We start from the raw sequence: 13655 nt of genomic DNA, 5'->3' as shown, positions 1-13655 counted from the left end.
TTGCTACGATAATGTTCCCGCGAAATGTAATAAGTATTGTTGCATGGTAAAACGATATGACATATCGTTTGATTTTAAAATTCACGTACTCTGAAAATTTTAATTATAAATTTTGTGTCTTTGTTATTCCGTAGAAGGATTTATATTTGCAACTCTGGTTTATATTCATGATTCATTGTAACCATCGATCGTACGTTAATTTTTACGATCGGTATTGATATTTGGAAATTTTTTCAAAATAATAGTAATCAACTCATAGAAATTAACGGTTTAAGGATAACTCTCTAAAATCTTTGGAGCGAAATTTAATTCTAAAGAGTGATAAAAAGTAGTGACAATTGAATCAGTGTTGTAAAAGAGTGACTCAGTTGTCAATTTGTAAGAGTGAGATTTTGCTTTTTAAAGTTAGATTTCACTCTAAAGATTTTCTCTAAAGATTATTATTCCGAAATGATTGTTTTGGCAGAAGAAAGTTGTTAGTGGTAGAGCAGAATAAATTTATTCTCTCGGCGTTACGAATAACAATAAGATACAGATTTGCTGGACGGTAATGGAAAAGGTCTTATTAACTGTGTGTGTATGTGAAGCATTAATACTTGTACGAGTTTGGGTTTCCCCGTAATACTTCCAACAATGATGCTTGGGTTTCTGTATTTTCGTCGTACGATGGTAGTATAATTCGGCGAGCTTCATAATAAAGCACTACCGCAAAGCCCCGTTGTCGCAAACAACAGCTGCTTATACCGTCTATAGGTTGGCACTCGTTATATTCAGCCAGACGACACCCGTCACCATTGTTCTCACCGACATCGCCGATCGAGAGTGGCATGTTGGCTCTATTCTTAACTCGTCAAAGAAAATAGACATTTCAGCGAGATTTCTAGCAGGCGATAAATTTCAAACTCGTTATATCCTCGTTAACATCTACCTGATCTATTCCAGTAAAACCGTAATTACAAAAAAAAAATCGCGCAAAATTCCACGATCGGTAGATTTTGCGAATGTAATTTTACAAATTTACAATATGATATTTTAAATTCAAATCTTGAAATGCAATTCAATAGACGGTCGATGACTCTGTTCCTCGATACCAATCCATCAAGGCTATTATAAGGTTGCCGCGTAGTTCGATACGTTGGAATTTCGATCGTTCTTAATTAAATTCTAATTAGAAAGTTTTCGTAATGGATGATGACTCATTGGTTTCATGGGTCTCGGAATAATTTGTGATGTTAAAATAAATACGAATGCGACGTCAAGAAATATACATACCTATATTGAGATCGGATTTCGTCGAATCTGGGCAGTTTTCTAGAAACACACCTGTATGCACCGACTCTTGTGCAAGTTCGCCGAAACAATTCTCGCCGGTGCTTCCTGTGCGCGAAGTTCGTAGATATTTCATCGCATTGGTTTCTACCGTCAGGCCATCGTGCATCGGGGTTAACCGACCTCGTTAATGTTCGTTCAAGCTAGCAAGTATGCGCGTTGTTCCGCCTTTCATAACTTCCTACCCCTTTCCACTTCGCTTTCTATGCGTTTGCTTTTACTCGCGGTATTAATCTCGAGCGGATGCGATGCAATTAAATGTGCGCAGCTGCGCATTTTGTTCTGATTTCAGATTGCTAATCGGGTTACGTAACAATTAACTCGATAATTTAGACTAATACACTGGCATTGAAGTCATGAGAACAATGGATATATGAAAAAAAAATGAAAAACTGCGATGTTGAATGCCTTGATATACGTATGTATATACTATAGGATTGTAATAATGCTTCTTTGTTGGATAGAGTGAGACACCTAACTTGTACACCTTGAAAAACTTATAATTAATAAGTTGTACGAAAAATTGTTACGTACAAAAGTTGTATAACTTTGAGAGGTCATTACATAGTGTATGAATTTGTTTAAGTGAAGACATTAAAAACATTTTTAGATCAAGTTTGTTTTTTAAAATAAATTTTTATATTTTTTGTTCCACTGTTAGAAGATATGTTTAATTTTACGTTTAAATGTATGAATGGCTACGTTTACACCGTGAATTTAGGCCGCGGCCTATACCCCAAATTCGTCTAAATTATTTAGGTCCCTCGTTGTAAATACTTGAGAAATGACCTGGCCAGGCTGTAAGTCAGGCTTCGGTTTTTGAAGTGACCTGATCTGGACGCCTGTATCTTCGATGTAATGCGCGCTACCTGATCTACAATCATCGTTTGGTAATCTCAAATTGACGTATGTCATGTTGGTTATATATGGTTGACATATAATTCTAGTTAAAAGAGCAATTTGTTTTATTATTTTCAAAAATGAACTGAAATAATAAAATTACATTATTAAAAATACTCTTCGGATGCCATTATAACCATCAAACTGTCGAATTAATAACCAAAAACATCAAATGTTGAATTAATCTCAGATTTGCGATTTGAATTTAGCGCTGAGACCGTAAAATATTTCAGGTCGTTTACGGTGTAGTGTAGATAGTTGGGATCGAGACCTGTTTTGGGTCGCATTGTAAGCCAGAACGTGTATAGGTCTTCTGGTGTAAATGATTGGTGCCTGGACCTATTTTGGTTAATCGCATTATAGATCGACATAGGGTGAAAATCGCTTACTCATGTTGGTAAACGTTACTTAAGAAATATCACTAGCTTATCTTATTACATTCATCTCAAATATCTATTTCCAACTCTTTGTTAGTTTTTTGTTTCCTTGAATATCTTGTTATTTGTGTTTATAGGCCAATCAATAATAATACATTTGAATGTAAAATTAAATTTATTTTTTAATAATAGCACAAAGATTTTAACATTTCATTTAAAAAAACGAAGTTGATTTTGACATTTTTTAAACGCCTCTATATTAAGAAAATGGCGAATTACACAACAAAAATCGTAAGACTGCTTATAACGTAATAATAATAACGTAAGCCTATAAGCAATAGTAACTCGAATATGTTAATTTCTTTACTGATCACGTCTTACTGTTTAAGTTTTTCTGTGTGCTATAGCCTGTACTTGACGTTACAAGTGCATTGCCAGCATTTGTTTCTCGAACAATCAGGAGGAGTAACAGTCCATAGCTACGAGCTGTATTGATTACAAATAATGCAAGCTGCTATAATACTGTTGCTTTATTCTCAATATCATCTTTACTGAACAATATTAAATCAGTTTAAATAAACTTATAAATAGAGATATTGGAGGACTATGCCACTATGCATGTATGAAACAGGAATCACAATGTGGATGTAAAGGTGCATCGAAATTATCGAGCGGAGCGTCGATCGCAAGTCGAGCATGCGTCCGTATTATTGAATCGAACCTCTGAAGAAGTTTGGCTCCTTTGAAGAAACTCGGTTCGAAGCTCGGCTCGCGCGGATTTGCTCGATAATCTGGACACTGTACGAATATTTTCGTAAGATAATAAACATATATGTTCTTTATCACGCGTATAAATATTTCTTCTCATCTAGTACCATCTAGTTATATCGTATAAAATTTATCTCTTTATAATGAAGCACTTTCGATATCGCGCCAAGTATTATATTTTGCAATTACATACTCTCTTTGGAGTGGAATTTTACTCTAAAGAATTAAAATTAAGTCAATTTTGGGAGAGTGGCTTAATTTTTTATCTTTCATAGTGAGATTTTACTCTTCAGAGTGACGATTCAGTTTAAAAGTTTTAGAGAGTAAAGTTTTTATTTCAACGTGTATACTTTCAATTTTTGAAAATATATGCTCAGGCTAACACGAATTTTAAAACGTTTAGTTGTACCTTGAACAAATTGACATTACTAGAAAAAGTTGGATCGAATAGTAATTATTTACATATCGCGCTTGTAATAACGAATTATACTATTGTATAGAATTTGACAAAGCAGTAGACTGCTTCGAAAGAAAAGTGTTCACAAAGTCGACGCATTCGTGAAAAGGTCGATAAACTAGATGCGAAGTTGAAAGGCACCGCCTGGTGTGTTGGACGGAAAGGTTTCTCTCTCTTTCTCATGTCCCGACATTATCGGATAGAGCTTTTGGCAAGACTCCTCTTGAACTACAAAATAACTGAAGAAAGAGATCGAAGTTGGTAATTGAAAATGTGGATTCTCTACTGAAGTTTTGCAAGTAAGCTATTGCATATTCTGCATTTCGGAAGTGCATTAATAGCAGCAATATAATGCGAGAACGATCGTTAAATGATGAAATAATGAAGAAATTAAGCTTGGCATCTTCCTTTATTCGGGTACGTTTTCTGAATAATTGGATGAATTACATTTATTATAATAATTTTTTTTATATGTATGTAAAAATATATTTAAGAGACTAATAGCTTTATTGTCTCCCATAAAAAAAAAAAACATACACGCTGTGAATATGTATTATTTTAAGCTGGTCCGTAATGTATTTGAAGCTTATCGAGAGCTGAACATTTCCTTGAGGGAAATTCTGAATGACGAACGTGTATATACAGATGAAGCGTTGTACGAGAATTTGATCACTAATGGACGGTGCATTTGCGGAGAGGATTCGTATCGATTAACATCAAGGCGAATGGTACAGCAAAATCGATATAGAATTATATTCGTGTCGCAAGCACACATTACTCGTGATGTGCTCAGGCGAATCTAATTGTGCACGTGGGAACTCGTCTAGTTTTCGTATTCGATGGCAAACGATTAGCACAACATAGCACGCAAAGATAATTCTCCATTGTGTTTCGATATCGTTATATATATTGCTATTAGCTCCATTATTTGTCCATACGTTCCACATAATATGCCTGTAATCAAAGCGTGTGACATTCTAAACACGCTGTAAATTATTTTGTTTCGCTTCATGAATTATACCTGTTATTATTTATGTCACACATCACTCCTATATATTGTTAATTTGATCAATCGGAACACCGGTTATGATCGATTCTGTAATACTCGTTACTGCGAGCCTTTCTACATCGTTGCATCGTTCGTTCGGTTAGTTGCATATCGCTCCAATTATTATTGGCCTCTACTATCGTTACCGGGTTATAATGGTTTCAATACATTTGGCACTGAGCACGCTAGTCATGGATGCCAATTAGTATCGATAGTCCGTGTCTCGAGACTGTGTTCACTGAGCGCTGCTGCGAGCCACGTGGTGTACTACACACATCCGCGTATCGATCGCATTTTTTTCTATTCATTATATACATCTGTACATTGTTGTTAAATCTCACACAAGATCAACATTTATTTCACTTTCTAAACTGTTCTATTATTGTACAGATTAAAAATTTATAAAACCGAAAAAAATAGAAGCCCATTTTAGACAAGCTATTTGTATTTAAATTTTAAATAGAATTTTATTTATAATTTTATGTGTTAATATAAAAAAGTATTGGAAAAGTATATACATATGTAAAATAAAAATACTAAAATTTATACGTATACATATGTATGTGCATGGTATATAAGTATGGGTTATTTTACGCAAATTACACTTAACTTAATTTTACTATTTACATTTTTTAATTTATTTATGTTTTATTACATATTTTTATTAGGAAAAGATTAGTAAGAGAGTTTTCATCTCTTTTTTTTTTAAATTTCATGCAAGCGTAATTAGAGCAATGCTTTAACAGAGTTCGAATTATTGCGAAGCATTCAAATATATTTGATATTTGAGAAATATTATCGATAAAGAGATGCGTTGTAATTTAACTTTCCTAATGGACTAGATGCATTTGCAATTCTAATAATGATAGGACCACATCAGAATCTTCTTCATCTACATGCACGTGTCATAGTAAAGTTACACAATCCTGGTGCAGACGTCGATTTCCGTTTCGCACATCGCACACATCGGTTGAGCGTCGCGGGACGTCATTAAAGTCACATCTCCACATACAAACACATATATACATACAAGTCTATACACACACACATGTAGATCCTTCTGATGTAGGACGCAGCCGGCAAGGCTAAATTTAGGATAAGATGCAGCAGTCGAATTTCGAAGCGTGCCTACGCTTGTCGCCGCTAGCCGGTCGACCGTCGGAACGATTTTTTTTTTTGTTTCACGAGTACTCTAGTCGCGAAAACTCTTTGATCTACCTGTAGAGATTCGTCTCGGCGAATGTGAAGAGAGAGCGACTCATCTTCTTCAACATCCGCGATGTGAGGAATCGGTCCGCAGTGGAGTTTGCATTAATCTCCACATATCACGTGTCGTCAAACGCCACGTGTTGTAAGCACGACAAAGAAATATAAGTCGGCTGGGCGGATCGCCAGGATTATTGTTAATTTTGAGAATGTATATACATATATACCGTAGTAATATTGCGTGGAATCTTGGATTATAAATTGAGGTGGAAAATGAGAGAAATGATTCGCTACAGCCACATGGAATGCCATGGAAATTGCTGATCAATTGTGCAAATTTAGTGATTGTGTAGTGAGAATATCAAATATTTTTGTTGCTATTTTTTTAGAGATTGCCAATTTTAGGGAAAATATTTTTTTAATTAATTCTATCCCAATCACGGAATAGTTAGTAAATTTTTATTGAATTTATTGGAGAATATACTGCTTATGACAATAACAACACTCATTTTGATAACACTTGTACACATGTGTGTGCAATTTTCTGATTAAACATACGATGATATTTTGTGCTGACATTCTTTTCAGAGTGACCTGTCAGACGAGCTGTTTATTCGTTATGGTCGATGACTTCGATCATTTCTGTCAGGCTTGAGTAACTCAGGGTAATTTTTTGTACAATTGTGAACTCTTTAACAACTTAATAGTTTGAGAAATTAAAACGATATTTTATATCGAGTTTGAATGATGTAACGTAAAACATTTTGATAAAACATGAACTGATTCGCTACTACGGAATAAAGTGCGTATTAAATCACAGAGTGCACGATATGTGGGCGCCAGTGATATCCGTAGTATGGACCATCATGTATATGATGCAGCGGAAAATAATGCCGGGAAATCTGAGCCAGGAGACGGCGAGGAATTCGAAGGGTAAATTATTCTTCTAAATTGTGTGTATATATTATTATTCACATACCTATTCATATATCGGTCGATTTTCATTTATTATTGTATGTTTTATTATTTTGAATTTCATTTCCTTCTCTCGACTGTAATTTAATATAAATAGAGAAGTAAGGAAGGAAATTTAATTAATCAATTGCAATTGAACGCGCGCGCGATATTACGCGAAATGAGTGAAATTCTAAAATAAAAGGAGAAATAAATTACACAGCTGTGATTCGGCAACACAGAATATTCTTTGGCTTAATTTAATATTTTTAAATTGAATATTTTTGTAGGTTAAAACTCATTATTACATAACGCTATTTGGTGCCGATGGATATATCGCGATCGATTGAATAACCGGAAAATTTCAAAGTTGAAACGCCTCTTCCGTAATAATGAAATAGTCGTGTGCCTCGTGTGGAACTCGTTGACCATTTCGCAACGGAGATTTACGAGGGTTCACAATACGTAGAATTCGGCTGCAGTACAAGCATGCGGCGGACGTCGTTATGCGACTTCTGTCTCGATTTCTATGCTTGAATACAATCTGTGTGATTTAGATGCAAGGTCACGTTAGGCTTGGTGGAATTCGTTACGATACGGAACGTGCCATTCCGAACGTCGAATTAGTGGATTAATTGGAGAACAGTTGGCCGTTTGAATGTACGTTTATTGTTTCGTGCCTTCGACGTGGTGCTTACAATGGAAATTCGCCTTTTATCGGCCGGCGGTTCTTTTATAGGAAAGCAAATAGTTAGAGATTTTTTGAATAGGAAGTTATGTGTATAATCATTATCTGTTAATATTTTTCTATTAATTAATTAATCTTCAAATTTTATTTTCTATTATTTTATTCGTTGCTCGGAATGAATCTAAGTCAGTGTTACGTAAATTAACATTTGGCAGTACTTCAACCGGTTAGTCTAGTGTACGTTTTCGTTGAAGGTCGAGGAATTTCTGTACAATGGGTAGTTTTAGAATCAAGCGGAATTTTAGTTTGTATAGATTTATTTTTAGTTTTTGGGTTTAATAGTGTCTCTTGTTTAAGTTTCTATTAAAACAATTTAACACTATTAACTTTCTATTTTTTTTTATAAAATAATTTTTTATAATATTATAATAAAAAAATTAATTAAAAAGTATTTTTTACTAATTGAGGTATATTATACGATATTAATGTACCGAGAATAAATTCACTAATTTGTAAACATTTTTCTATTATAACTTAAGGAATTATGAATTAATTATATTACCTTAGAAGGTTCTTTAATCGTTCATTACCTGCCATTAAGACCTGCATCTTATTCGCTCTGACTTGTAGTTTTTTAAATTTTATTTAAGTTGCTTGCGCGGATATTTCAAAAGACTTACCATCTTCAGAATGGAAATCAGGAAAACCAGAAGCAGATGAAGTTTAGGTAATGAAGGTAGAAGATACGAGCGCGCGCCGTAACCTTCGTTAATTGAATAAGGCTGCGCTCGTGTACCTAGAAAAGTACCCTAGACATGCCACCTCCACGACTCTCTCTCTCTCTCTCTCTCTCTTATCCCCTTGCTCATCTTCATCGTCTTCCCATTTCCCGTTCTCGTTCTGCTCGCGTCTCTTCCGTTTCCTTCATATTACGTTCGTAACGTAACGAGACGACGAACCGCCACGTCTGGTTAACGGAATACGAATGAGCTCTACCGAGAGCTCGAGAAATAATCTTCATACAGCGTCAAGTCGATTTGCGGTTTGAATATGGACTGGCAAAACGTGGCAGAACGTTAATTAAGAGCGGTGAACCGTATTTATCACGTCCTATCTATTATCGTAGATATTTTCAAATTTGCATAATTAAACGGCATTATTATCCATTTTTGTTTAACGCGATTTATCGTGGTAGGGGATGAGATACGTTTTTATCACGCGATTTTAAGTAGAATTTAGCGACTAGTTTGGCATCAGTGTGTACCAGGTCAGGTGATGCTTACAGTTCACCCGCTGCTCGTCGCAAGTACACGAGAGACAGGTCGAACAGCTGACGCTTTCGTATGTTGCCCGTCTCGTCGGCTACCTTGTCGTCTGTCTCCGAAATTTGCCGCGGGGGTTACCCAGGCGTGACGTAGATGCACGCTATTCTGGTCGGTTCGTGACGTCGTCCTCGGGACATCCAGAAATAAATCCGAATGGCGAGATGCTGGCTTAGTCTCTCTGCCTTCTCAGCTACCTCTTGTCCTTCCTCTTTCTTGTCTTGAATGACAGAGAAGGAGAGAGGTAGTATGTGATTATTATATGACGGACAAACACCTGAGGAAAATAACAATTTTACATTAATGACCTTACATTAGTAACCTGTAAACAGTCTTGAAAGGCGCTTGCGGTAAATTATCGTAATTAGATGAAAATTCTAGAGGTCTTTGTTTTCCAAAATTAGGTATTGTCTTTTCCCAGTAGTGATCAAATTCATTGATGCATATTCGCCTCGCGAAAGTTTTTCTCCAGATTGATCGTGTGGAAACGTAAATTTTGTAATGATTTCGACTGTCACGACAAGAAAGATCTCGGGACGATCCTGCTTCACGACATTTTCAAGGCCTTTTATTCCCGCTGTCGTAAAATCGCATTATACTCCCCAATAGCGGACGGGCGTTGCCGATCGATTCACCCGATTGAGAAAAGGGGGAAAAAGTTCGCTGTAGCGCGATAAATCTTGGTCGTCTATTTTCTCTCAGATACTCTCGTAGTCGTTTTTCTCGTAGTTTCGCGGTTAGTAGTTCGAGAACCAATCGAGCGTTCTCACTCTCCCTTTCGTTTTATTTATCACGATAAAAATTCTTCGTTCTCTTTTTTGTAACACGGTAGATCTTTGATCGTTTGATTCTGCTTAGTGTAAGATAATGTTGCAATAAGCGATATTCAACAATATCCTCAGCAGAAAAATTAGGATAAAAAAATGGATTAAAATAATCTTCGAAACATCGTCGCGTTGAAAGTATATTACCGATTAGAAGATAGGCAAAGAGCTTCTCCGTCGAGCGACTATTTGATCCAAAGTGTTAAATCTGATAGACGTTAAGGTTGTGGGTACAAATAAGAACAATTTAATTAGCACATTGCTATTTCGCGCAAGGTACTTTCCTCTTCTCTCGTGTAACGAAGTAACGCAGATAGTCAGCTGGCCACTTATGGGCGCTAGAAGAACGGGCCGGATAGAACCGGAAAATAGTAGAAGAACGGTGGCCGTTGGTACACGCTACGATTTTCTTTTATTTTCCTTTTCCCTCAAAGCGGATCTCGCTTCGGCGAACGACGGACGCTTTTTCGCGGCCTGCTGCATCAAGCTGGCTTCTTTTTCCTCCTCTTTGCCTTTCTTTCGCTATGGTTCCGCCCTTTTCTGTCCCTTGTTCTCCATCTCTCTTTTTATCGTGTTTTATGTCCTCTCCTATCTTTCTGGTACCATAGACATAAATATATTTTCGCACAGCCAAACGGTGCCTTTTAAACTTTGCACCCTACAGTCCTCGTACTTATTCTTCATAGATTCGAGCAATCTTTTTGTTAAGAAAATAATATGTAATCTCTTTTACATTGCTTGTAACAGTTATATGCGTTATAATGCTAGTCATAATGCTAAAACTGTAAGCTGAAAATAATTGACATAAGCGAATTTAATACAAACTTGCTTTCTAATTTTATAACGGAAGAATTGTTTGTTATTCTTTTACAAGAAAAAAATAAAAAATGCAACCTTTATGCTCAACTAATTTTTAATTTTTTAAACAAAGTTGATTAATTCTTTAACAAAGTGTTCGTTTTTTAATATTGCTATCGCAGTATTTCCTAAAATGGTTCTAAAAGTAGTTTATGAAGTAATGGTTATGAAATAACGACGATCGAGTACGGCGATTTAAAACGTTTTATTTGATGATAGCAGATCGCTTTTGACAGAATCTCATCATCATAGATTGCACATCTCATGCGGTCGTAATCAGCTTATAAAGAGCCTTTAATTTGATCCTGCTTATTTTGAGATTGTATGTTTTGCACAAATATCCCTATATGTATATGTATTTTAATTTATCTTTTTTATTTGCTTAAAATTTTCTTCCTGTTTTTTTATATTTATTATTAATGAGATGTAAAATGTAAATGATTAAACTTTTGAAATTTTTACAAGTTTTTGATCGAAATACAAACTTGGTAATAATTTTGAATTATATGTACCATATACTGAAAATAACAATTGATATTGTACGTATAGCTTTTTATTTGCTAAATTTCTCTGTTTTTTTTTTGCGTAGATAATATATTTTTTTATTATTTTTTAATATCACACCTCTGCTGTTTCAAATATGACGTTTTTTATTCGCTTCTCTTTTTATTGGCATACAGAGGCATGATAGGAGTGGAGTTTTCAATCAGATATATATATATATATACACATATAATATATATATGTATATTGTGTATATGTATATTGTGTGTGTGTGTGTGTGTGTATGTATATATATATATATATATATATAGTGTATGCACGCGCGCGCGCGCGCGCACACACACACACACACATATATGCAGTCAATGCATTTTTTGTTCTCAGTCAAATCTGTTTTGCAAATAGAACTAAAAGAGATTGCGTATACTTTTATACATATCTCTTATTGATACAAAATTTTGAACAAATAAAAAATATAAATTAAAATATAAGTGATAAAACATTATATCTTTAATTTATTTGCAAAACACTTTTTACATTTTGACTTTTCTTTTTTTTTTAAGTGGTTTTCAGTGTGGAGAATCTCTTTGCGTCAAGAATATGTTATCTAGATATTTTATAGTATAGAATTAGTTGAAATAGACTTTTACAATCGCAAAAATGTGAAAAGTTTTTTTTATATTCGATCTTTCGTAACACAACTTATATCACTTTCTGTGACCCATATTTGTTCAGATTTGAAATAGTTGATGAGTTAGATGGAGAAAGTTGGAAGTTGGCAAAAATTTATCTGTTAAAGCAAGATATTCCAGAGAGTGAATAATGCAAAACACGTTTAACAATAATAAATAAATAAAGATTTGAAACTAATTATATCTCATACGTGAAATTATAAAATTTAGAAATTAATTAGTTTATTACGAAAAGTGTAGATGATTTCTAGATATGCGCATATAGAGTTATACGGATATCTCTCGATGGATCTGCGTTTTATATAAATGCTGAATATATAGGTCAAGCCTGGAGGAAATCAAATATCACGTGGCATTAATTTTTTACGATCTTTATATGTGATTGTAATTATCTCCTTTGATATATTGTATACGCATAAAAATTTTACATTAGACACTTTGTATGTACAAAGATTGTAAGATGATTATTATAGGTGTGTATTATATATGTATATACAAGATGCTCCATTTTAACTTTTATATCAAAATTGAAAATATTAAAGTAGAGATATCGAAAAATCAATAGTATTTACGAAATATTTTATACTTTATTTTCGTACATTTAAAATATAGTGTATCACGCAAATTATCATTTCTTGATAAAACGCATCTTAATATTTTTACACGTAAAATAATGAGATAAATTAATTGTAATAAAAACATACAATTGCTTTACAAAAAGGATGTAGTTGCATATTATAAAGTGCATAATTTGTATTGTAATGAATATGTATGATAAATATGTATGATTTACTTCATTAATTTGTACATAAAAGTATTGAGTTAACAAGCATTTTAGTTTATCAAAAAATAAAGTTTACGAGAAATTTTATACTCGTATTTTATATTGAAATGTGCAAGAATAACGTGTAAAATATCTCGTAAACTATTGATTTTTCGATATCTGTATCTTAATACTTTTATGTATAAAATAGTTAGAGAAATCATATTATATAAAAAAAATCATACATTTTTATTTTTAAAAATGACTACAGTTTTTATATGATTATGAGAAAAATCAATCTTTTTCAAAAATTGGTTTTATTTGTGCTCTATCAGATCATATAATTTTTATCTGAAGCATTTTTCCATATCTTTTATATTTTTCGAGATATTTTAATGTAAAAATAGGTTGCTTTTTATATATATGTTAAAATAGGATGCTTTATATATATGTTTATATGTTGTACAGCAGATTGTTCGTATATTTTATCTTTTTTTGGCCTTAGGCTTCGTAATTACTTCATAAAAGCTTTTCTGTGTTATGAAAATACCTACGTCATACAATATATATAAAAACGTTACAGAATCTATCGAAGGGATAAAGGTACGAAAATTAAATTAGAAACAGCTTTTTGAGTAAAAATTTGGTAAAATTGACTGACCTATTCTTTCTTTTCTCCCTTCATTACCGTAATAAGTCGAGAAAAGAAAAGTTGATTACTTACCCGAACATAACGTCGTTTCTCTGTGACGTCATCGTTCAATGGGGTTACCTACCTACGTAATCTCAGAGAATGCAAAAGTAGGTCAGGGATGCGGACCATGCGATATCAAGTCAATGCAGTCTGCAGTTGTATCGTCATTGTTTCTTTGTTCTGGCGCGTGTTTCATGCTTATACTTTTAAGACTTAAAAGATAAAAGTTTCTGTTCATTTCTTGAACTTTTTTTATGTGAGCTTATTTATG

At 33.8% G+C, this 13655-nt stretch overlaps 1 protein-coding gene across 8 annotated transcripts in view; it reads left to right on the top strand.

The window, feature by feature from the left end:
• Positions 1-13655, top strand: part of dlg1 (MAGUK family member discs large 1) — a 540434-nt gene that overhangs the window by 7533 nt on the left and 519246 nt on the right. The gene's annotated exons all lie outside the window — the stretch shown is intronic.

Source organism: Cyphomyrmex costatus, unplaced genomic scaffold, assembly GCF_001594065.2.
Source record: "Cyphomyrmex costatus isolate MS0001 unplaced genomic scaffold, Ccosl1.0 scaffold254, whole genome shotgun sequence".
Classification (NCBI taxonomy): Eukaryota; Metazoa; Arthropoda; class Insecta; order Hymenoptera; family Formicidae; genus Cyphomyrmex; species Cyphomyrmex costatus.
Note: the sequence above shows the minus strand (reverse complement) of the source record. Positions and strands in the feature narration are given on the sequence as shown.